The sequence below is a fragment of the Urocitellus parryii genome, chromosome Y (genome assembly GCF_045843805.1).
Source record: "Urocitellus parryii isolate mUroPar1 chromosome Y, mUroPar1.hap1, whole genome shotgun sequence".
NCBI lineage: Eukaryota > Metazoa > Chordata > Mammalia > Rodentia > Sciuridae > Urocitellus > Urocitellus parryii.
The window spans coordinates 5,604,001-5,626,353 of NC_135548.1; the positions used below are offsets into that span (position 1 = coordinate 5,604,001).

Below are 22,353 nucleotides of genomic sequence, written 5' to 3' on the forward strand. Positions count from 1 at the left end.
AATAAAATAACCCAATTAATAAATGGGCAAATGAATCAAAGATGCATTTCTCAAAAAAGGAAAACAAAAATGACCAACAAACATGTGAAAAAATGTTCAACATCATCAGCAACTAGGAAAATGCAAATCAAGTACACTAAGGATGGAGAATGAGATGGGCAGGACGATGAAAGATAAAAGGGAAGTCATGATCTGAAGTTGAATTTCATGTATGTGTAAGTTCATCAGAATGAATGCAGCTACTATGTACAACCATAAAGTTCTTATTAAAAAAGGAAAAGGAAAACAAAAACTTTCACCAAGATTTCATTGCACACCAATCAGAATGGTAGTCATCAAGACAACAAATAATAATAAATGGTATGGAGGATATAGAGAAAAATAAACACATTTACACTGTTGGTGTAATTTCAAATTATTGCAAGTACAGACGTCTGTATGGAGGCACTCCTCAAAAGACTAGGCATGGAACCACCATATAACCCTGCTATACAACTCTGCAGTAAGAATTCCAGAATTAAAATCATCTTACAATAGATATACATGCATACTCATATTTATAGCAGCACAGGACAAAATAACAAAGCTATGGAACCAGGCTAAGTATCCATCAATGGACACATCAATAAAAAATATGGTATTTATACAGGATTATCATTTCTTTTTTGGTATCAGGAATTGAACTCAGGGGAACTTAATGATGAGCACCATCCTCAAACTTTTATTTTAATATTTTACTAAAGGCAGGGTCTTTCAGAGTTGCTTAGAACCTGGCTAAGTTGCTGAGACTAGGTTTGAATGTGTGGTGTGATTCTCCTGTCTCAGCCTCCCAAGTTGCTGGTACTATAGGCATGCACCACTTTGCTCAGCTATATACATAATTTTAATATACAGTTTTCTTTCTTCATTCATAAAGAAAAAAACGTCATTTGCATTAAAATAGATGAAACTAGAGACCATAATTTTAAGTGAACTAAGTGGAACTCAGAAGGTCAAAGGTCATGTGTTTTCTCTGACACACAGAAGCTAGAGAGGAAAAAAAGAAAACAAAGGTGGAAGTGGATCTCATGAAAATCAAAGTGAGATCTATAAAGAAAAAGAGACCAAGGTCTGGAAAGTGGGGAGATGGGGGAAGTGCTGGGGAGTGATATTGGCCAAATGATATTGTTATATTGTGTGTATGTGCAAATACATAACAAAAAAATCACATCATTATATAAAAATATAATCTACCAATAAAAAATGTGGGGAAAAAATAATGTGTGGCCTGCAAATAGTGCCTTAAATATTTAAGTAAGAATAAATGAGAAAATAATAACATCACAAAATAGCTACCCTTTATCATGTACCTGCTAATTTAGTACCTAACACTTTCCTATGAAGCAGGTAACTTAAAGAACCCTTAGTCATGAGGATGCAGAGGTTTACAAGGATAAGGATTGCAGTGCTGTGAACTGTAGGCAGAGCCACTCATCATGGGTCTCCTTAGCTTTCTTATCTTCAAACAGGGTTACAAAACCTACTTTATAATTATTCCTCAAACATGTTTTCTTTATAAAAGTAAATAAAATTTTAAACAATTGATAATAATGAAAAGTCACATATAAGTCATAAATTTGGATATAAGGGCTCATATACCCAAACACTAGAAATAAGACTCTATTTAAAAGGCACTCTCAAACACTGAGATTTGCTCTTCCTCTCAGCAACCTGAGAGTCTACTGTCCACCACAGACATGAAGAAGAACATATGCTTTAGCTCCTGTGAATTTTTTAATCTGACATGGATGGCCAAGTACAAGCAAGGCACCAAGGTCTCCCTCAAACTGCAAAGGCTGCACCAACTGCACCCTGAAATGTGGATACAGCCTGTCACTCAACTTACTTCTTGTGGGGCTTCATTTTTTTAACCTTTTCTTCAATGTATTCTAGTGCCAACAAAGTCTTGCAAAACAGAAGCTAACATGAGCTACCAGTGTCTTCCTTGTGTTCAGAAAACCACACCTAAGGGCTGTGAGGGGGACAGTGATCCAACCTCAAAGCAGTATAAGTCAGTTGTTTTTAAGATAAAAAATAAACTTTTTTTTTATTTTCAACTTTTTTTTTTACTTTTGAATAAAGTAAATATTAAAATGGCACAAAAAGGAATATCTAGAAAGTAAAATCTCCCCCCAGATCCTTCTCCAGAGGCACCTACAGCTGCTAGTTTTTGTTCATCATTCAACCACAATGCAAACAAAAGAAGACTAAATCCTTTTTAAAATCAAAATAAAGCAAGATTCTATTTATGTAAAAAAGAGATCTGATCATCAGCTATCTCTCCCAACATGGGTCAGAGATCAGCACCCAGACTTCAGGAAAGAAGTTTTATAGCACAAAAAGTAGCAAAGGGTGGTGTCTTGAGAATTTACAGCTAACAGGATTTTGACAAGTATAGTACAAAATCAGATAGTAGGTTAGTGATCCACATGACTCAACATTTCAAGTTAAGAAATAAATTCAGATACTAACATCAGAATTCATGAGGCACCATTAAGTTTTCAGAGAGGGTTGTTACCTGGTCAGGAAAAGCCAGGCATGGGTGAGTTCAAGGCATGTGCAGGCATTCCAAGCAAGTTTAAAACATTAATATATGGCTAGTCAAAATACAAAAACTGGTATTTACAGAAAACAGAAATGTACTCTCTATAACTTTTGATGAGATGGACTCCTGTCTTAGGTAAGAATTAGCCTAATTTTATCAACATCTTCCTGGAGTCTGCACATACTAAAGAAAAAAGTGTGTGTGTGTGTGCATGCGTGTGCACGTGCACATACACACACGTGTGTCTGCCATTAGTGGTGTTTCTGCCTTCCCCACAAATGAGAATATACAAGAGATATTTCTCTGTAATTTCCTCTTTTGATTTGATAATACAACCTTAAGATTAATATCCTTTCACATAAAGCTGGTTTGTTTTTAAGCTCCCTGAAGTATTCCATAAGGAGGAAATGTCAAAAACATTTTCCCTCTCTATAAGAGCTTTTTGTTAAACAGCAAAGCAGAACTGTAACACAATTTTAAATATTTGTAAATTAGGTAACAAAAGGGATGCAAAATGTTTAATTATATATTCATACAGCTAAAGTTGCATATCAAATCTTACACTAATACAGAAGATTATCCCATGATTGAAAGTAGCTCGAATCTAATAACAATAAGCTATATTAGTAGATGTCTTTTTCTCTTAATATTATTTCTAATACGGACTTCCTTACCAAATGAAATCTGAAATATAAATTTAAAAAAGTGTTGAAGAATGACTATACCTCTGTTAACTAAATGGTTGAATTTACAGAAAATTCTGGGAGAATAAAGAGCTAAAATACTAAGATAAAATTACCATTATTGTACATATATATTCTACCATGAGTTCATGATACTATTACTAAAAAAACAAAAACAACAACAACAACAACAACAAAACTTTCTCAAGGAATTTTGCAACAATTGATCTACTGGGTAAATGTCCTTGAATTTTGCAAGAATTGATCTACTGGGTAAATGTTTCCCTAATAGGTGGCTTACATAAAGTTATTCTAACTTAATGTACTTTCATATTTATCTTTTGTCTGCCAAAAGTCTATTCTTACAGAAAGAACAAAAATTTGGAGTGAAAGCATTTGGATTTTCTTAATAGTACTTACCAAGTTCTTTCCTGTCCCATTTCTATTTTTTTTTCCAAGATTCTCTGTCTTGAACACACAAATGATAAGAACACCTATCTTTTCAGGAAACAAGTAGGTTATTTTGTGCAAAAGGAAGTTTTAAACAAATCTTCCCAGTATGAGACCATTTTTAGAGTTTCAGTTGCTTAAAGAGAAAACACCAATACTTTCTCATTATTAAGTATCACACAGGACATGCCATAGCTAAGAGAATATCTTATTTTTGTTGAGTTTCAACAATTAGAGTCAGATTACTGTCATAAATAATTAAGTATTAAAATTTCTTTTACAATTTTGAATTTTTTTTTTCCCATAGGGGAAGGGAAATGGTAGGCACAAGATGGTGGACCGAGTACATAAAGCTGTGCATTCAGTACATGATTTCGGTCACTTTTTCACAACATGGTGGTTATTTTCTTATATATTTTACTAAGCCTATATAATAAAAGACAGTGCTAAACCTATATATGAAAGCAAATTTGATAAAAATTCCTCTTCAAGTCTCATAAAAATATGCAGTTATAATTATAAAGTCTCTACAATATATTTGTCCATTTTGATAGACTAACATAACAAATTCATATATATATATATATATATATATATATATATATATATATATATATATATATCTTATTTACTTATTATTTTGTTGTGCTAATGATTTAACTCACTGTCTTTTACATGCAAGGCTGGTGCTTTATCACTGAGGTACAGCCCTAGTCCCCAAATCTATTTTCTAATTTAAAAATGTATTATTTAAAAAGGGATTGAAAATAGAAAAGAAGTATGGGTTAAAACGTGATTAGAAGCCATCCATGAGTGAGGGAAGAGAGAACCAATTCCGGGAAAGCAGATTTGTTCTGTGGCATCAGAAATCAGAACAGAGGAAAACTCAAAGGATGTTTTCATAACAAAAGGACATTATAAATGCATTAAACACAAAATAAAACCAAGAATGTCTTCTCAATAAAAGGAATATTCTAAGGGTAAATCTGATAAACTGATTTAGATACTGGACAACAAACTCCCAGACTCTAGATTAACTGTTTATAACATATCCTTTGAATGATTTCAGACTGATATTCATTATGAATTTCTTTAAAATCAGCATATTAAGATAGCTAAGTGCATGTTGTCTGTATAACAGACCCTCTGAGCAAGAATTCTGGCCTAACTACTAACCAGTTCTTACCTTTCTATTTGTTTTTAGTTTCTTCCCTTAAAAAGACACTATAATAATTATACCACCTTCATAAGGTTCTTGTTAAAATAAGGAGACAATGTACATGAAGAGATTATCATGATTTCAAGAACACAATGAGAATTTAAAATAAGCAAGGGGGCATCAATGGTCTCACATATGATGAATTTTCTCCAGTTGAGGCACATGAAACACCACTCATTTCTTATCAATTGTTGTTACCTGTATTCTATTTTGAAAAATCATAAAAGAACACAAATCTTTGATTATACCTGCTCGTATTGTCCAGAATATTTTAGCATTTTCATGGCAATTTCTAGGTAAATGTTCATACACTGGGGATTTGTGAACTCTTTCATGCCTTTTACTCCAATCAAACTGTTCAAGTATGGACTGCCTGAACAGCTTATAAGCTCTTAAAGATTCTCAAACCCTATGAAGGTTTGGAACAACTTTATTCTGCCAAGCCAACTTCATATTTCCACAGTGACAGGCCTGCTGCAGGTACTCTCAGAACATGTGAGTCAGTGGGAAGAAACTTGCCAGTAATTCTCAAAAGTAATTCTCTGAGACTTGCCTTAGGACTCCTCTCTCTGGGCCACACCCTTCCTCCCACACAAATGTAACATAAGAGCTGTCAGTAAAAGATTTACTCTGTCCAGAAAAACTTGAAGCCATATAAGTCAGAGCTTTGTGACACTGTTCACTTTCTCTCAAGAGCATCAGAATAATTTCCACAACTTTGTACCATTAAAAGTCAACACTGAATATATTCCTAAGATCAAATCCAAACTCCTCCAAATAACCTTGACATGTTTACAGTTATATTCACTATAGCACTGATGCTGAGCCTTTTTCTGATTCCTAAAAATTAGAATGGTCACTGGAAAAAGAAGGATCCAGTTCATTAACCAAAACCAAATGAATGGCTCAAACCCGAATGACTCCCAGCACCTGCACATTAGAGAATGCCTAACATTCGTGAACATCCATGAAGGAAGCTCCAACTCACAAGCACATGAATAATATCAACTTTAGTTTTAATTTTTTCCTCCAATCTCACTATTGAGAAAGTTCTTACTAGAATTTCAATTTGGAAGAACTTTGCTTGCCCTCCCAAGTTATGAAAGAAATCTTAATCCTCACAATGGGCTTTTCAGAATGCCCATATCACAGCAGAACATCCAGCTTGTAACCATGACTGAGTATGGATAGCCACCTGCCTCTCAGGGTGCACAAAGCATTCACTCTTGTCACAGTAATTCTGGCTGTATACATGTCTGGCTCAGTTTCCTAGAAGAGTGCCCCAAACAAATAGACAGATGGTTCATGCTTGCTTTATGGAGACACCAGTTTTATCCAGACATGTGGACTTTGACGAAAGGAAAACTTTCAGCAAGTGGCAAGGCCACAAGCCTCCTCTTTTGAAAACACAAATGGGTTAGCTTTTTTGTCATCGTAACCAACATCATGCAACCTTCGAAAGAGAAAAGTCTCTAAGCTAACCTCAAAGCAGTATCTGACCTGCTGGCACTGGAGAGGACATGTAAAATCATTTAGGTTTCCTACCAAAGTATCCAGCAAACGTTGGCTTCCACAGATGTTCACTTAAACCCCTATTGCAACAACTCCCTTGCCTTGGCAGCCACCATTCCTCGCGATGGCCCACCTTCTCTTCCCCTTCCACATAGCTCCATCCTTGTCATCTGGCATGGATCTCATAGTAATCATTGTAACCATGCTCTTGGCAACAAACCAACCCCCAAAACCCTCTCCCTCCCTACTGGCAAAACCTCAGTCATCTGAGTTCCCCTCAGCAAACACACATACCACCTGGCTCTTGCTATAGCTCCACCACGAGCCCCAAGTGCACTTTGGCAATCATCACAGTTCCCAGATCAGGCCTCTCTTCTTTATTTAGGATAATTTTATGGGTAATAGTAAAATTTAATAAAAGAGTGACAGCAACCTGAAAAAGAGGCTGTTCCTTGAGTTACCCAGGCCTTTCAGTAATGAAAATTTGTGACTTCTGTGGTGTGGCACCCCATGCCCAAGGGTAGCTATGAGGTGTGAGGTGTGGTGAGAATTAAGAGTATAAGCACAGGACATAGCCCCAAGACCAGTCATATGGGGACTGCAGTGGGGAGGACATCAGATAAGCAGAGCAAGTGACAGAGCCATGGACACGCCTCTCATTTCAGCCATCAACTGCCATTCCTGCCCTCTTTAAACAAAACTATTTCTACAATTGTCATGGGGACAAAAAGAGTCCCCAACAAGCCTCCTCAATGCTTCACCATCCTTTCTCCCACACTGCCATAAAGTTCAGTTGAGAAAAGAGGGGACTAAAATCAGAGGCCATCAGAATAGGGACTCAGGGTCAGCTCACAATTCCACTGATGGTTAGGTTGCACCTAACTGGAAAATGAACCATCAATAATAGGCTATTTCTATGGCAACAACTAACTAAAGACTTAGAAACAATCAGGCACCAATTGGGAATTTCTCATAGCACCCATGATGGCCTCTGATAACCATGTCTTTCACAGATGCAGACACTGTCTGAGAAACTGCAAGGAACACAGAGTGAGTGCTCTTGCTATCTGGAGTCCAGCTCCAAATAATTCATTGCAGGGAGCATGAAGTTTGAAGATATTAAAAGCAAATCAATTTCCTGCCAGTTCCAGGATTGGGGGGAGTCAGCTGAATGTCATTTAGGTGGTCTCCCTTCAGAAATGGAGGCAGAGGAATAGGCACAAGTTACAGCCTTCTAAGTTCCTTTCTAAATTGAAATCCCTGGTGGAAATAGACAGTAAAATTCTGAATGATGGCTCATTGCCCAGAGGTAAGGGGAATTAGCCCCATTAAGAAACCAGACTCAGGGATCATAGTTTTTGCCAATCCTCTGCAATTCAGACCTGGCACCTAAGAGCAGAAACAATGCAGAGCATGTTGCATGAGCCCCACTTTCCAGACAACACTTGGGCAGTGCTAGGTAAAGCACACCACCGTCCCTGGCTAGAAAGTCCCCATCTGGCAAAAGGGGAAAGGGTGCTGGCTGGGTCAGAAGTTGGACAGGGGAAGATCTTCTCCCGGCCTCAGAGAAGTGAGCATCTTGCAACCCTCTATAGGACTGTCCTACTGGTCATGGTTTGGCATCCAGCCCTGGGTCATGAGCTCCCTCATGGGACTATATCCAGGAAAGTGGACTCCTATAGAGGGTTGCACCCTTTCCCCATTTCACAAGGAAGATCCTGTCTAGCTGAGGCAGAATGGGAAAACCAGCCCCTTAAATATGGTCTGGGCAGAAACAAAGACCAGGTACCCTGTGTCTTGCCATTTTCCCCATATCCCTGGTGACAAATTGATCAAAATAGGCTGGGATTTACAAGAAAAACTGGAACAGTGTTGGGGGGAATCTGCAGCTATGGAATGTTTTTTGCCAGATGGGGACTTTCTAGCCAGGGACGGTGGTCCTCTTAGAGTAGGCAGAGAAGGACACTGGGAAAGGACAGCCCGAGGTGGGGTGGGGTATGATCAGGTCAGGTCAGTATTGTGTGGGTGCTTTGTAGTAATTTTCCATTTGCTGAGTGGTTTTGTAGATATTGTATCTCATCTGAACAGGGTGGAAAAAGTTAGTAAATGTGGTGTGGAAGCAGATAAGCCCAAAACTCTGAGGGCTGAGGCCCACCAATACTTCTGACTTTATTCCCAGGGAAGAAAACTTGAGGCCCAAAGTCATGAGTCTAGAATCATAAATGGGTGAAGCCAATCCCACTGAAGACAGGGAGCAGAGGACACAGAGCAAGCCTGCCAGCACAGATGCTTCTGGGAGACTAGAGGTCTCTTCTAGTGGCAGTGCTTTGCACTCTAATGTAAGCACAGCATCTACTGTCCAACACACCCCTGCAACCTCTCTTCTTGGGTTTTCAGAGCTGGCAGAAAACCTGGGACACTGTGGGCTAAGAGCTCCCAAAGGCATGGGGTGGTGAGGGAGACATCCAGAGTGCAAGGGCCTTCAGCTTTCTCTCAGTGCCTCCCTGCAACATTGTGTGAAGTCCACAGCTTCCTGTGCATGGGAACTTGGCAGTTAAGCAGGACAGAGGAGGGTAGAGAGCAGGAGGAGAATCCCTCTTGATGTCTTAGCTCACAGAGCATGCTGGGCACTTCTAGCCAGTCCTGACCCCTTCATGTTCTTACAGATGGGATTTTGCATAAATGAGCCCTACAGTGGTGGCACCAGAATATGAGATAATCCTAGCTTATTTCTGGCACTAACGATGGGTGCCTCCCTTCTCATAGTCCAAGAAAGCATAGTAAAGCGTGACCCATGGCCAGCTCTGGGCATGCATCAGGGAGGAAATGGACACCAATATGCCTTAGGAAAAAACATCAGTTAATACCAAGCACTCAGGCCCAACTGGGTCCCTCTAATCCCAGGAACATGAAGGCACCAGTTTCAGAGAAACACTGCTATGGGATGTGGACAGGGAAAGTGGAGAATGCACTGAGTAGAGTACAGAGAGAGGCAGATGTGCAAAACAGAGGCTGAATGCTCAGAAGCTTCAGCCTAGGACAGTGCTTCTGAAAAGAAGAACAGCAAGGACTTTGATTGGTACTCTGTGTGCTTTGTTTTGTGTGAACTTGCTGGATACGACATGTTCACATGCCACTCATGTGATGATAAATCCAAGTGAAACAAACAAAGCTGAGTGAAATCACACTTGCACATGGAACTTTCTGGTGCTGAGCAACTCATTGGTGGGTCAGGAACACTTAGGAGAAATCCTCTTCTCCACCATGTGCCAGATGGATCACATATGCTTTCTCTGGGCTACTTCCCAGTGCTTCTCTCCTAGCTGTGGCCCTATCCAAGGCAGAGGTGGGCCTGTTTGCTGAGTCAGGAGTGCTTGTGGGCAGGGCACAACCCAACCTAGTGAACCTGCTGAAAAAGAGCAGAGGGAGGCAGCACTGGCCTTCTTCTGTGCTGAGTGCTAGAGGCACAACCACAGCAGGACACTCATATTTGACAGTGTATTGACAAACCCGTGGACCCAAGAGTCACTTCATAATGCACCTGGTGCTTCTGTCTAAGCTCTTCAAACAAGACTTTATAGCACTCCACCTTTCCACATAGTTAAAAATACATAAGATCTACAAAGAAATACCTCCCTTCAAAAGAAGTTTGCATCTTTTTGTTTTCCAAGGCTGGGCAACTTGGCCACAGCTTTTCACCTCTAGTTGTCAGATATCCTCTAGTAGGCCTGTCTCCCTTCCTGTCATGTTCTCACTCCACCATTTCCCTCCCATTGTCTACCTCTTAAGTGACACAGGGGCACAGAGGTTGATCCCTGGGAGTTTAGAGCCCCAGACCACCGTTTCCAGGGACAAATTACCTCCCGCACCATGCAAAGCCCACAAATGCCCCTTTTCTGTGTCTTCATGACAAGCCCAACTGTCCAAGATTACACCTAATTCCCTCTATGTGCCTCTTCCTCTCTCCTCTGCTCTCCTTGATCACCCTCCCCACCCACTGGCTGCTGCACTAGCCAACCAAGGAGACTGCTCATTGCCCACACTGCTCTCACCTCCCAGGAACTATCCCCTAATCCTCTATCTATAGCCGCTCACCTTCTCACCCTCACCAAGGATCACATACATCCCATCTGTGCCAGCCACCAGGTCTCCATGAACAGTCACTTCTTGTCCTCTGGAGTTTCCTTATGGGATATATGGGTCCCTGATAAGCATAGGCTGGTATTCTGCTGCGTTAACCCACAGCATACAGTGCACATCAGTGCAAATCATATCAGAGAAACAGAACTGGAAAAACTTTAATTTGAGGCTCTTTCAAACAGTACATTACAATAGGGTTTTATAATTAATTTTTTAAAACATACATGAAAGGGGAATGCATTACAATTCTTATTACACATATACACCACAATTTTTCATATCTCTGGTTGTATATAAAGTATGTCCATACCAATTTGTGTCTTCTTACATGTACATTGGATAATGATGTCCAACATATTCCACCTTTTATACTAACCCCATGCACCCCCTCCATTTTTTTTTATCACCCCTCTGCCCTATCTAGAATTCCTATATTCTTCCCATGCTCTCTCTCCCTAACCCACTATTCAGCCTCCTTATGTCAGAAAACATTCAGCATTTGTTTTATTATTTTTTGGCGGGGGCGGGGGGGGATTGCCTAACTTCACTTAGCATTATCTTTCCAATGCCATCCACTTACCTGTAAATGCAATAATTTTATTCTATTTTATTGCTGAGCAAAACTGTGTATATATGCCACATGTTTTTTATCCATTCATCTACTAAAGGGCATCGGAATTGGTTGTACAGTTCAGCTATTGTGAATTGTGCTACTATAAACATTGATGGGGCCTCTGTGGTTATGCTGGAAGGATATCAGCCACTGACAGTGAGCCTGGGGCAAGCTCCAACTCAGTCTCTCAAGACCTGGCTTTGAACAGAGCACATCAGCATCACAGACTTTATTCCCACCACCAAAAACCAAAATTTTCAATGATCAGTTTCTCTGGAATAACCACAAACTTCCAGTTGCCTGAAGATTAACCTACTGTGGTGAATTGCCCAGGAAAGTAACTTCTTCCTATTACAGGGTATGAAATTTATGGCAATGAATGCTTGGCATCCCAACCACCCATTTTGTATAAATGGATATCAAGCACATGTCATGCTATTTGCAAACTGCTTACACCCTGGATTATTTGGTGGATTCATGAATTCCTACTGGGTTTAATGGTTTTGGGGGGAAAGTTTGGTGGCAAGGTGCTGATTATTTGGTGGGAAACAAGAGATAGAGGGAGGGCATGCAGCTAAAGGCAATTACTGAATATGTGGCACAGAAATTGGAAGAAAATGGAATTCTCAGGAGATTGTCAAGTAAGACAGGAACTGCAAGATTGAATAATTATTGGGGAGGGGAAGACCAAAGAGATATGACTCTGAAGGTGTTTTCCCTTTTTGAAATTTTTTACTGGGATAAATTTCATCATCCTAAAGTACATGAGTGAATAAGCAGTTTACAGTATACTCCAGCATCTGGACAACCATAACAATTCATATTTGAAATACTTCCATTAGCTCTGAAAGAAGACCTGCAGCTTCTGCAGTCACTCCCAGAAACCCAACCCTCATCTCCCAATAGCTCCCCCACTTTCTCTCTGCATGAACTTACCAGTTCTTGATGTTTCCAATAGAGATTACACCTATCCTTTGATGGAGGTATCTTTCTTTAGCTCAAGGTGTGGAGAAACACTGCAGGGCATGTATCACAACTGTCTCCCTCTTAAACTGGAATAATCCATATTCTACCTCCCTCATCCTCTCCATTTTTCTCTCCATTCTTTATTTGGGTTGTTTTCTGCTTCTTAGGTTTGAGAAGAACTTCTGTGGCTACCTGCAGCTGCATAGTCAGCCTACTGGTCCCTGTGGTGAAGTAAAGTGGCAGCAGAGCAGTGAAGCAAGGAGTGTTGGCCCCAGTGGGGTCCAGGCGGCAAGCAGGACATACAGCCATGTGAACCTGCCATGGAGGCACTGTTAACCAGAGCCCAGGCCATTCAAGCCATGCCCACCTGTCACCTTGGTCAGTCAGGCCTGGTCCAAGTACTGAGGCCTGTGGCAGAAGCCCGCTTCCTGCAGTGCTGCATTCCCATTCCAGCACCTGAATCTTCCCCTTCTGACCTGCCCTGAGAAAATGAAAATTGGCAGATCTGAATGGAAGTAAGGAATCCAGAGATGACCAATAGCATTATTGCCTTTCCAACCTCTCAATAGCATAAGTTTGGATCAATAGCACTAACCCAAGAGCTATATACACCCTGAAACATGCCTTCCCTAACAGATCAAATCTGCTGTTGCTGTCACTAGCATCTTCTGTTTAATGACAAGTGTTTGGTTTCTGATCTTCAATAAATGCTATGGTTACATTGATTAAAACTGGTTTGTGGATTTCATTCACCAAATGCACAAGATAAAAAGCCCAAATAGAAAAAAAAAAAAGGTGGTGTGCTTCTGGGGTCTGCTGCTGCACTTTTTGGCTTCACATGCCATCAATCATGGTGAGCTTGGTTTTGTCTCAAATCCATGGTTTTGTAATGTAGCTATGGACTTCACACACAAACATTATTATCTCATTGTGTGGCTATAGTTCTCCAGAGTGTATACTTAGAGGGAACTTATTGGGTTTTGTGGCAACTCCCAAATTTCATTCCTTAAATAGTCTCCCCTGATGTGATATAATGAAAACAGGACTAATGAAGGTGGGGCATCTCTCTTCTCCTTGGTGCCATACAGCCCTGTCTGGAGGCTCTCAGAACTGTAGCTTAGGGTGAACGGGAGTTTTCATTTTGTGGGTGTGGATGGGGACTCACTGGTAAAAGTAAATATCAATCCCTGGCTCCCTCTGTTTTTGGACATCCAGGAGTGAGCTCAAAGTTCCACCCTCTAATTACATGCTGGCCATTCTTGTACCCAGTCTGGGCCTCCAAAGGCTTCTCATAGTTCCACACTCAGGTAAGTCCCACAGGGTGTATTGAGTAAGCAACCACCCAAACACTGTTCCTTGACACTCCATTGAAAAGGGAAAGTATGCCGCATGGTGGCAAATGCTAAGGCACATTCGAGACCGCTGTCACTACAATAGCTCTTCCTCTGCTGACACAACCACAGTGCCTCTCCTAGGACTGCTGCAAGGGCCCTCACTATCCCAGCACCCACTCTGGTTCTCCCACCATCTGCCCCATTCTGGTTCTCCCACCATCTGCCCCATTCTGCAACCAAAGTGGTTCCTTCAAAACCTATTACTTCATGTAACTCTCTAGTCAGAGTCTCCCAGGCACTATGTCTACCCATCACACCACAGTCCTCACAAGACCTCTGGAGCACAAGAAGATCTGGCCCTCACTGCCTCACACCTGTTGAGAGCCACAGCCAAAGAAGCCCCAGCAAAGTTGCAGTTGCCCACTAATGATTGGCTCACAGCAGCCCCAGCAAACTTCCAGCTGCCAGCTGATTGGCTCCTCTGTGGTGATGCTCATTGGGCTGTTTCCCCGCCCTTTCAGATCACAGAGCTCCTCATTGGGGGACTTTTTTCACTTTGCCTACATGACCCAGCCAATCAGCCTCAAGAGAAGGAGGAGTGAGGGAGTTAAGAGGCTTGTGGGAAGCTGGTGGTGGCCGTTGGGCTCTGAGGGAATTCCTGAAGAACCTCTTGTAGTGTGGCATGTGTATTCTAAAAATAAAGTTTGTTTCTGCTTGATATGTTGCTCGTGAATTGTGCCCAGCCAGACTGTGGCACACACCCATACTGGTCAGTCTCTGATTCACCTGCCTGTTGCCCTGGCTCCCCTTTCTCTTCTAGCACTTCATGCACTACATCTCTCAGGAGCTGCACAGGGTTCCAAGGTCCTCTGACTAGCCCTGTGAATCCCAGAATGCCTGCTTTTACAACTTTGTCCCACAGAACCCCCTGCCATCAGCACTTTTTCCCCCAGGCCCCTGCTCCTGACATTGTGCCCCTCAGGACACCCTGCCACCAGCACTGCCTCTGCAGGACCCACAGTCCTCCTACACCTCTCTTCAGGTTTCTGCTGTTATCATCTCTCATCATATCAGGGATCCCTAGAAAGTGTTGAATTCCTTTCTCAGTGCCCTCTCTGAACTCTTCCTAGGTCTGACTGTGTTCTTCCAAGTTCATGTGCTGGAAACCTCATTCTGGGAAACAGTTCTAGGAGGAGGAATCTTTAAAAGCTGACTGGTCTGTGCAGACTTCACCCTTCTTTCCCTCTCTTAGTCTTGGCCTTCCCAGCCCCAAACTGTGAGAAAGTTAAATTTATTTTCTTTATAAATTATCCAATCTGTTTACATGTTGTTACAGCAGTACAAAATAGACAAAGAAACACTTAACCTGGCTTCACAGTACTAAGCAGTACAGAAGACCTGCATTCTTGCTTAGGCCTCTGTCCCCAGAAATGAGGGCATGAAATATGTTTTCTTACTGCATATGTTCATCAGTTTCTGGTGGAGTTTCAGGAAATATTTGTTGATGATTTAAGTCCCTCTATGACTGATATAAGCATTGTCACTCTGTATATTTTTAAAAAACATAGAAAGCGTAATGACCACAGCAAGATCCTTATTATTAAGTGTGACATTCAGAGACAAATAAATGCAAATCACAACACAGATAGTTTGACAAGACAGGAGAAAATACAAAATAAATAGCCACCATTAAGACTGCCTTGGTTATCTAGACATCTTGAGGTAGTGAGCGCTTTTGGTCAAGCTGTCATATGTCTCATGTGGCTGAGTTAGTGTCAGCCTCCACAGGCCTGAACCTGATTCTAAGGACAGCTTCTTCTACTCAGACCTACTGTCATAAGCAAATCCATGCACATGTCAACCACCTGTGCTCTCCCCAGGCTCTGATTCTGTTTTCTGTGTGGGTCAATTCTACATAATGTAATTTTGTCAAATGTAATGTAATTGCTCAATGAACCTCTGCACACTCACAAAACTGTGTAACATCATTTCCAATTCCAAGTTACCATCATCTGTTAGGTCTTCTCCAAGCCCAGAACCCCAGCCCATCACCTGCTCCATTCCCAATGGGACTGTGGTGTTTTCCTCATCTCCTCCCAAGAGCTGAATTTCCCCCCTCCCTCCCCGACATTCTGAAAATATAAATGAGTTCCCTTCAAGGTTGATTCCATCTTCAAAGAGTCTGCTACTAAAGCACAACAACAATCCTGACAATATTTTGTATCTGCCTTCAAAAGTAATGTATCTCTCATTTTTAGTTTAACTAACTGCTTTTACTCAAGTGATTATACTTTTGCTCCAATTGAAGCCTAATGAAAGTATAATTCTTAGAATTACATTTTGTAAATAAAGGTTGTTTAAATGTGAATTTTATGAGTTAATTATTTCCATTTTATTTTATTTTAGATAGTGTAACTTAATTTGATTAATTTACTGTTCCATAAGCAACAATTGGAATATTATATACATAATCTTGCAGTTGTGATATTTTAAAATCTAAAGAAAGCTTGTGCCTTGATACAATTAAATGTTCTTATTATGACTGTACCAAATGTAAACATAACTTTATGCTTAGTGAAAGATTATAATTGATTTAAATCTTATTTGCCATTGATGATAATAATCAAAATTAGGTAGTTTTTCCATAAAATAAGAATAGCTAGAGCATATTAAGAGTAAACAATAAAGCACAAGTATGTCATATAAATAGGCAATTTCAAATATAAAATATTTCAGTTCTCAGAAAAGTTTTCAAAATTAGAAACCACAAATTAAGTTCACTCAGCCTCCATTGTACTTTATATTTATTTTATGTCCATTTTCATAAAATTAAGAATTGTATTCTGCTCTGAGCTAGGTCCACTTTTTTATTTTTGAATTGAGAGGCATGTGTTCAGGGTACAATGTGCTCATTCAATGAAGACTTGTGTAGTAGAATGGGGCATTCCATGGGTTAAAATTATATTCCAATGAGTATGAAATTATGCAAAATCACAGATTGTATATGCAGGAAATTATGTGTCTTTAAATAAGTGGGCTTGCCCATAGTGGCAAAGAAGAGGAATAAATGAGAAATCTAAGAAGATAAATTTTTAGATCAATAGGAAATAGCCTGATAAACTCAGAATGAGTATCAGTGGAAATATGAAGAAAGAAATAAGGATGAAAAGGAGGGAAATGTGTAATATGCTTTTGCCAAAGTGCATTAAATTGATTTTCAAATTCTCACATAGGGGCCTGGAAACGCATACAGTGTGAACAGTTATTGACAATGGCATGAGCTTGTTGGGAATAAATGGAAAACATCATCATTAGTGATTGAATATTTTGATGAAAAAACCCATAATATTTTACAGCATCTGAAAACAAAAGATAAAGTGATCTCATAGCTTGTCTGTGTGGATGATATTCTCTATCAAAGGTCCAGGAATCTTAATGTGGCTGTGCATATGAGCAAAAAAGATGGAAGACATATTATGCTGTGAAAGAGTTTAAAGAGTTAAAAAAAAGACATTAATTTGCATTCCAAATGAGGGGATAACACAGCTACAGAAATATGAGGAACAAGTTTGCTTGTATATTAAGAATCTGTAACAATGTTTAAAGTAGTAGAAAATAATCTCTTTGGCAGGATAATGGCAATTAGTTCAGTTTACTGTGAAGAGATTTGAGGCAGGATTCTGTTGTTTTTTAACAATTGGAAAGAAAGAGGAGAAAGTAGTTGGGCTTCAGTGGTAATTTCTAATTTATTTATTTGATAAACCATATTATTGAAGATTAATCCCAATTATTTTCTATGTAGTTTACTTATTTTAATGATAAAATAATATCAGAACAATCTGATTATCAGTATTAATTATCTCTTCTCTGTTGAAAAATTTTAGAAACAATGGAAGTTATACTACATTTTAGACATTTTTTAGAAATAAATATTTTATTGGGCCTGGGATGTGGCTTAAGTGATAATGCACTTTCCTGGCATGAACAGGGCACTGGATTCCATCCTCAGCACCAAATGAAAATAAAAAAGAAATAAAGATGTTGTGTCCACCAAAAACTGAAAAATAAATAGTAAAAAAAATTCTCTCTCTCTCTCTCTCTCTCTCTCTCTCTCTCTCTCTCTAAAAAGTATTTTATTGTCTGGCCATCTAAAAACATTTGTGAGTTAGAATTTTAAAAAAACATCTATATTTTTTTATTTTATTAATTGATTTGAATTGAATTATTTGACTCCATTTACTCATTTAAATTTTAATTCATGAGTGACAGTTTGTGTAAATGCCATTTTGATACCAAATAAATAATATATAGACAGGACAGGCCTGTATGTTTGGAAATACCAGGTATAAAATTTAGTAGCCATGATGGACACTGAAGTAAAAAATGATACTAGAGTTGGTGCCAGATGAGATTGCTAAGAAGCATGGAACACCAATCTGTGGTCCAGTAATCATGAAGCTGATCTTGGAAAAACCAATTAATAGCAAAGCAGTTACAGATCAGAGAACATCAGTCATTGCAGGTAGGGTTCTTTCACAGTCTACCCCTGGAACTCTATCAAAGACCATAACAATATCTGAAAGTGGTTTTATTGAATCAATTTTTAATTCTACAATGCAGATGCCAAATTAAATAGCCATCTCACCTTTGAAATCACCAAATAAGGCTAATGGGAATTAAATAAGCTGTGCATATCATCACTGTTGCAGGAGTGAGCATATCACCACTTAAGACAGCTATTCTTCTGGAAACTGCTCCCAATTTCTCTGAAAATGCTGGCAACTGTTCAGCAGATTCAAATGCCTGGAAGGAAATTTCATTATGTCTGATTTGTTACTGCCACAACAGCCAGTATCTTAATCCAAAACGTTAGTCAGAATCCCAGTACAAGCATTAAAACCTCTTTTGGAAGCAAAGCCAGTAGTTAATACAACCCCAGTGCAGATGTCAGTTCCATTGTTTCAAGCTCAGGCTATCCAACAAGCTGTCCCCAAATCCATCAATCAAGCTTCATAAATAGTAATTAACAGCCAACAACAGCAATGGCTTGTTATGCCTTCCACCCCACTGTCACCGTCCCAGCCCAATATCACTAAAGTGCCACCAGGTCCTGTCCTGGCACCAGCTCCAGGAACAGGAATTGTGGGTTATGCAGAGCTTCCATCTCAGTACATTACTTATCTACAGGGGTCTTCATATGTGTGTATAGCAGTCAACTCTAATTTTACTGGAACATCTGGTATCCAGACCCAGGAAAATCTTCCATTCAATGGCATAATCTCATCAGTATCTGCAGTCAGCCCAGAAATCCCTGGAATTGTATAAAATCACTATTAGAAATTATACTGTGATTGTTTTGTAAATTGCAAATTTTATAACAATTGCAGTTGTACTAATTGTTATAACAATTTGGAACATGGAAATGAAAGGCAAAAATTATAAAGGAATGCCTTAACAGAAATACAGGTTTTTAAGCCTAACATAGGGAAAGGAAAGGGGAGAAGCATATTGATATCATAGCAAGGGATGTATTTGTCAATGTCAGGATATCATTAAAAACTACTGAGTGCTATGAGGCAAAAATAATGTGTTCCTCAATATGTAAATGTTTGGCTGTAAGAATTTTGAAGAAATACCAGAAAAAAAGACATGGATGTATTTGGCAGATAAAGCTGAATTAAGAGTATAGCAACAAAGAGCATGAAGACTACATTATCTTCTCAGACTTGCTTACTAGGCCAACACTGGAATTGAATAATGGAGGAGGAAAATTGCCATTTAGATTTATAACTAAGGAAGTAGTAATTGTCTTCACAGCCAGGCAGATCAAACAGTCATGAAGAGAGAATCAAATGCAGCAGCAGACTGGATTATCCTTGAGGAATTGGGATGCTGTTTGATGTGCATGATCAACTTTACAGGAAAAGCAAAAAGTGACCCTGGTTCCATAAATTGCTAACTCTTTCACAAGACTGATAAATGGACCTGTACAGAAATAGGGATTCTTTTAGGGATTCTTGACTTTCTTAAAGATAGTTAAATAATTACTGTATTTTAATTTAGTTCTTTTTAAACAGCAATATGAAATTATAATATTGAAAAAGAAGAAATAAGAACATTTTATATCTTAGTTAATTCTATGCCTCTTCTAGTTTGGATTTTTCTCTTTAATTTTTTTTTTCTTTACTGTATTATATAGATTCTTAATTTTCTCAAATGGTTAAGAATCAGATGTCCTATTATATTTCTATTGGCAAAGAACATTCATATATCACTATAATATAATTTATAAAGTATGGTGTTTTGTGAATTTGTTCAGTTGAAACAACCAAAGCAGCATTGGTATTTCCCAGTCATTCTTTGGTTCTAGATTTACAATCAACACATATAGAATGCCTACATAAACAAATTATGGAACATATTTGAATCACATATTGTGTTTAGAAAAGCAATAACTTTTAGGAAAAAAATTACCTCTATTAAGGGTGAATTCTGGAATATGCTATTTTTACTTTGGAAAATAAGAAGGGGAAGAAATCTCCAGGCAAGTTTTTAAAATTAAGAAATAATATTTTCAAAAACACAAAAAGTATTAAGGTACAGTAAGTGATTTTCAGAGGAGGGGAAGTTTTTCTGCAATGACTAATGGCTAACATGCTTAGGGATCTCTCCATTATCTAACAGAGGTGGTATGTCTTTGAAACAATAAATTGTTGAAGTGATTACTGGTATTGTAAAAATGAGGTGGGTGTGAATAGAATTAAACATTAAGTAGTGGTAACATAGATATTCACATCAGTATCAAGTATAAAATTTGGCTTGGATGGAGAAATAAGGAATATAGAAACTGTAACCCAGGAGTTTAGGGAAACGTTTTTCATCAATACAGTTCTCTTTGTAGCCTTGGACTAAAAAGTTTCAAACCAATACAAGGTTCTTACTTTTTTACTTAAATGAACTGCCTAACAAAGCACTAAAAATTGTAGTGGGATTTTTTTTATAAGGCATGTTTAATATGCCATTATTTTTAGGAAGTGATTTGGTAAGGTGAACGTATTTGTGTTTTTATATAATTGCTAAAATAACCTAAATCATTTTCAGTAATTTAAAAACTGAATTTAAGAGCCTATTTTTAAATAGGACTCTAGATTTAAGGAAGAGAAAAAATGATGTTGGTACTCAGACATTCTCTTAGGTACTTTAATCCTCAGTAATTATTAGTCTATGATCATTACTTTCCTACAAGGACTTCATAGTTGTATGTATTAAATATATATATATACAAAAATTCAAAATATAGGTAATAGAAATTAAGTAATCCAGAAGAGGATTCCATTATTCATTAAAGTACACTTCTTTTTGAAATTTGGATTTATAAAATTATAGTGTAGAAACATTAAATGTAGATACAGACATTCTTAGCATCTAAATCTAGTATGTTTAAGTAAAATTTGTATAAAGGTAAATTATCATGAGATAAAATAATATCTAGTCAAATTATTTTTCAAAACATTGCAATTAAGTTTTTGGTATAAATCTAAACTTTGTTCATTTTGTATATATTCTGTATTAATTCTAATTGTATCATTGTGATGTGTATTTATATATAGTACACAAAAAGTCTGTGAAATTTTGAATATAATGGTGTTGATTAACAATGTCTTGTTTGTAATAAAATGCTACTAGTTTTTAATTTTCAGGAAGCTATCTAAAGTCCTAAGGTTTTTCTTCCCATGTACTACTCACTAATTTTTTTTTTGTATTTAGGTATTTGCATCAAATTGCTAAACAAGAATAATAGCCACATTAAATCAACAATTAAAAAAAACTTTTTGAAGGGGATTTTGGCATATAAGTTTTTAGCTTTGTTTATGTCCCAATGTAGAAAGATTATATTTACTAGAGCTATTCAGATATTATTTTATATATTGTAAAAACAGGACAGCAAAGTCAATCACAAAGAAAAATAGAGTGCTGTCCTAATATGTGGTAGGCCTGAGTTTGAGCCATTCCCAGCAGAGAGGGATAAGACAAACTCATGCATTTGTAGACTTGAGTAAACACCATTAAAAATTGTTTGCTGTTTTCCAGAAGCATACCTTGAGATTTTCCCAGAAAGGGAAAAAGTAATAAGCTGACAAACTTGTACATATGACCAAGTTGCATGGAAAGGACACTGTATACATTTCAGTTACTACCTTATAAAAAAAATCATAGTGAGAATTATTTCTAGAAATAAAAGACATTTAATTATGATGAAATTGTGGAGTTTATAAGAATAATTTAAAAATCATGAATTTATATGTATCTAATGACATGGCTTTCATATTTAATAAAGACTCAAATGGAAAATAAGTGTAAGGAAAAATAAACCAATTTACAATGTAATAATACATAACTCAAATATTACAATAAGCAGTCATATCAATCAATGAGGATGTAGAATCTGAACAGTATGATTGATAAATGTACAGAATGCTGCACTACCTATTGACAAAGTACACAACTGTTTCAAGGGCAGGTGGATCATTTGCCAAAATTGGTCATGGTCTATGTAAAATTTCAAAAGTTTGAAATAATTTAGTAGTATATTCTGACCGTTATGCAATTTAACTAGGAAACCAATTACAAAAAGATAAACAAACCCCATAAATCTGTGAAAAGAATGAGCTAATTACAATTAAAATTGAGAGAATATTTTAAAATGAATAATAATGAAAAAAAATGAGACGTATCTGAAATTACAGATGCATTAAATATTGTTTAAGAGTTTTTGGCCCCAAATACAGAAGAATAATTGAATAATTGATTATTTCAACTAGATAACTCCTACAGTCTGGCTGGGCACAATT

The 22,353-nt window shown here is 38.0% G+C and overlaps 1 pseudogene; it reads left to right on the forward strand.

Moving 5' to 3' along the window:
• The first annotated feature begins 17,884 nt into the window (after window positions 1-17,884).
• LOC113199500 (protein lin-54 homolog pseudogene) lies at window positions 17,885-19,460 on the forward strand (annotated as a pseudogene).
• Window positions 19,461-22,353: the final 2,893 nt, after the last annotated feature.